This window comes from Mytilus californianus, unplaced genomic scaffold (assembly GCF_021869535.1).
Source record: "Mytilus californianus isolate M0D057914Y unplaced genomic scaffold, xbMytCali1.0.p SCAF_14, whole genome shotgun sequence".
NCBI lineage: Eukaryota > Metazoa > Mollusca > Bivalvia > Mytilida > Mytilidae > Mytilus > Mytilus californianus.
Genome location: NW_026262626.1, coordinates 16804074 through 16808302, shown reverse-complemented (window position 1 = coordinate 16808302; position 4229 = coordinate 16804074).

Below are 4229 nucleotides of genomic sequence, written 5' to 3'. Positions count from 1 at the left end.
GTGTGAATAGGGGTTTACAGAATAGACAATAAGGGACAAAAAAGTATAAAAGAATAGAGAAAAATGGACCAAAAAAATAAAGAATAAATAATAATGAGGTGCTAAGATATAAAGAATAGAGAATAATGGGCAAAAAGTATAAAGAATTGAAAAAAAATAGCCTAGCAAATTAAAGAATATAGAATGAAGAACCCCCATCCAGACCTTCATATAATAATTAGTATGATTCGATTTATATTATGTGTGTCTTAATCAAGGAATCAACTTTGATCTTCCATTTTCGATCTAATAGTGTTTGTCTGAAAAAGTTATCCGTAGCAATTATTTTCAATTAGTTTCCCATATGTCTCAATGATTGCAGATGACGGAGATTTTTTTTTCAAACGTTTTGTATGAAAATGAACTGGTTGGAAGTTGAATTCTTTTAAAGATAGTACAATAATGTACAGGTGATCAATTTAGAGATCATAAAATGTACAGGCGAAATCTATAATAAAATATTGTTCTTTCTGACCTCACCTTAAAGGTACCTATTGGCATGCAAAGTATTTTCGAATTATCAGCAGTTGGTTTTTATAACTACATCAATTGAATTTATTTTGGCAAAGGTTTGAATTATCTTTTTAAATTCTTTCTTTAAATCTATATATTTTTCTAGAGGGCAGGTTATAAACGATTAAGATATTTTAGTTTGTTTGCATACCTTTGTATGGTTTGTTGATAATTTAACTGTCGAATAATTATTTGCAACATGGAAAGAAAACAAAAGAAATATATGTTTGCTGATAAACACTTTATTTGGCATGGTATACATGACACATTCTTTTATCAATCTACAACATTACGATGCTATGGTACATTTAACACCCAACTTATTCGAAAGTTCTATCACATTGTATTGGCCACCAAGAACTCGCTAAAACAAAATTACATTGATATTAACATTTGCAATTTTAAATACATTATATAAAATACATTAACATATATAATAAGTAAATACAGGTCTTAACTTACTAAGTATACATATTAGAGAAATATAGTAAACGTTCGCGAAGTCCTAGGAAGCAACCCTACAACAACAAGACCAAACTGACATCTGAATTAAGTTCATCCTATATATGTTTTCATTGACAGACACGCATGCATACTATACATGTATTTCAAATTCTGAATCTACCCAACTGTAGACTTGTTGTTTATCAATTTAAAAGGAAGTACAAAATATCATACATTCCTGTCAACTACAATAAGTCCATGTACAACTAAGTAAACATAGTAGTAAAAACAAACAATTCGAGTAAGTATTGGTTTTCTGACTGAGTAACTATTGTTTTTTATGTTTGCATTATCCGTCATCTAAACAAAACCCAGTAGCAAGAGTAAAATCCAGGATTATGACAGAACTGTTTATAATGCTTTCTTGTCGATACTAGACAGATGGGACTTATAACAGTGTGAAGCTGTCTCTAATAATTTAATAAAGCTATGAAGTGTTTTGAGTCTGTTTTTCTTTTCGTTTTTTTTTTCTTCTATTTTGCATTATTTTGGGCTGATCTTTTTAAGTGAATTTCTTTTTATCCAAATGTAGCATTCTTTTTTTATTTATTTTCATGTGTACAATATTATAGAATTATTGGGACTTATTTGAACACATCTATGAAAGTATTACATATCCATATCCATATGGCAAAATTATTAATTTGTTCAGAACGAGGTTTTTCACAAGGAAAGACATAACAAATGCATATGCAGTGCAAACCATGGGGTTGTTAAAAAGACTATTAAAAAACTTATAAAAATCCCCTTTCTTTCCTAGCAAATCTGAAGTCGTCTTTCGAAAATGTGATACAACATTTCGCCCGCACAAGAAACAATCCAAAGCCGATCTTCATAGACATGTACTGTAATTTGTTTTAAGTCATCAAGTGTTTTATTAGTCAAGCCTTTTATATGCTTCGGGGAAAAAACCTTTTAAGTGTGTGTTTGTGTGTGTGCCCATGAACTATTTACACATTTTACAGATTGAGTAAACAGATAAATCCTGTTGTAATTGTAAATAGCAACTTATGTCGTACAAGTTTGAAAACGTTTTCGCACGGAACTTAAAATCTCGGCAAAATCCCGTCCGCCTTAACTAACAATTTTAGTAGGAAACAAAGTTGGCTCCCAATGTAATGTAACGAAGTTTGCTAATCTGCTAACGTTCGTGTTCTTTTCTAATGTTATCTGAGGGAATTGCCGGTCCACACTCAAGATCCCTCATCTGTATGACCTTTTCTTGCTGTTCGAAGTTTGACAATATGCACTTAGCTTGTGAGAAATTCTCTACAGCCCAAGATGAGGAAAACAGTTCCTTTGTTTCAGCTATTCGAAGATAAATATTAAACATAACAACTTATCATGCCTGTTTTTGTCGAACTACTGTATGACTAGCCTGTCAATACTGAGGTTGTTAGTTGGGATCCTGCACGTGGCAGGTGCATTCGACTCCAATCTTAATTGACTAGGATTGTCAGTTTTCCAACCGAAGGTCGGTGGTTCTCTCCGGGAACTCCAGCTTCCTTGATCAATAAAAACTGACCGCCGCGAAATAGCGATATAGTGTTGTAAGTGGCGTTAAACCGCAATCAATAATATATCATATACCCTTGAGAAACATAGATGCAATACAATTTCTTTATTGAATAACACTGAGTAGAAAACTCCTTGGTTACATATCTAAATTAGTATTTTGCATTTTGTTACAAAGTTTACAAACAATCTTCAGTAAATGTTTTAGAATACTGGAGGGTCTGGGTGGGCGTCCTTCATTTCTGTATTCTTTATTTTTCTCTTCTCTTTATTTTAATAAGAAGCCTATTTTTCTCTATTTGTCATTTTTAGCCTATTTCTCTTAAAATTTGTTTAATCATAATTCTGCAACTTGAACATATTATTCTCTATTCTGTAAACCCCATCCGTATCATCATACTAGACATACATGCTTTATTGGTAGAAAATTGACACAAGGGACGTGACAGCCCTACAAAATTTTTTAATTTTTATTTTCCTACCAATAAAATGAATATAAGTTTATTTGTTTGATATCTCGTAGAAAATGTGTCAAAAAATAAATAAATGTAGACATTCTTACGTTCGTAATAAGCATTATTCAAAGCGGTTTGCATTTTTGTGCAAACAATAGTACGTCCAGCAATCTTCAATGAAATAAAAAAAAAAGCACCATAAGTACATGATGATTAATACAAAGTGTTGAATATTTGGTGGCTAAAGGGGGCAACTCTGAAACTTGGAGACAAAATGGTGTATTGTAATTACTCCCTTTACACACAAACCCACACATACCCATTCTTTCATGCACTAACATGCACTAACCTCTTAGCAAAGAACTCCGAAAACTTTAAGCTATATATTGGTCATACTTTTGATTGAAAATTAGAATGACTACATCCTTTGATGTTTACAATTATGTTCCATCGTTTTTGTAAACACAATGATAATCAATGGCAGTTTTAATGTTTGATAATGTCTTTGGTATCAACAATGTTTCCCCTATGTTTAATCCAATGCTATAAAACGTCTTTATTAAATAAACCAAACAATTATCAAAGATACAAGTACGAGGTGGATAATGTCAACTATGAATGGAGATAAAGAAGAAAACAAAATGTAGTTTTTCAAAGGATATCAAGAAAATGACTGCATTAATGATATTAGATGTTGACAGCTGGAGTGAACCTAATCCAATCAAGTAACGTATTATAAATCATTAACGTCGAAGGTACATATAAAACAGGCGTCTGTCAAAATAGGATATTTCAAAAGAGGTGATAATGAAGATTATAATGTCTTTGATAAAGAGCAGAAATGCTATAAGACGTGCTACATACTTCAACAATTAGTTGTCCATGTCTGTAGACCTGTTTATCCCTTACAAATAATGTCGATTTTGCTTTTGTTGCTAGAGATTTACTAAGAATCATATTACCAGCAACATTATGTTTGGGTCGTTTTGAAAAACATGAAAACGCATTTGCAAGTCCTGTAGCTCCGACACAGATAATGCACTCTTGATTCATTTGTTTCCAAGCATTGCATCCATATTTAATGTCACATTCTGTAAGTTCATTAACGGTGATTTTGTCACTGCATTTTCTTGTTATGCAACTCAAAATTAATAATGATGAAAAGAACGGACAAGGAGATGAATTTGCAGTTAATAAGTTATT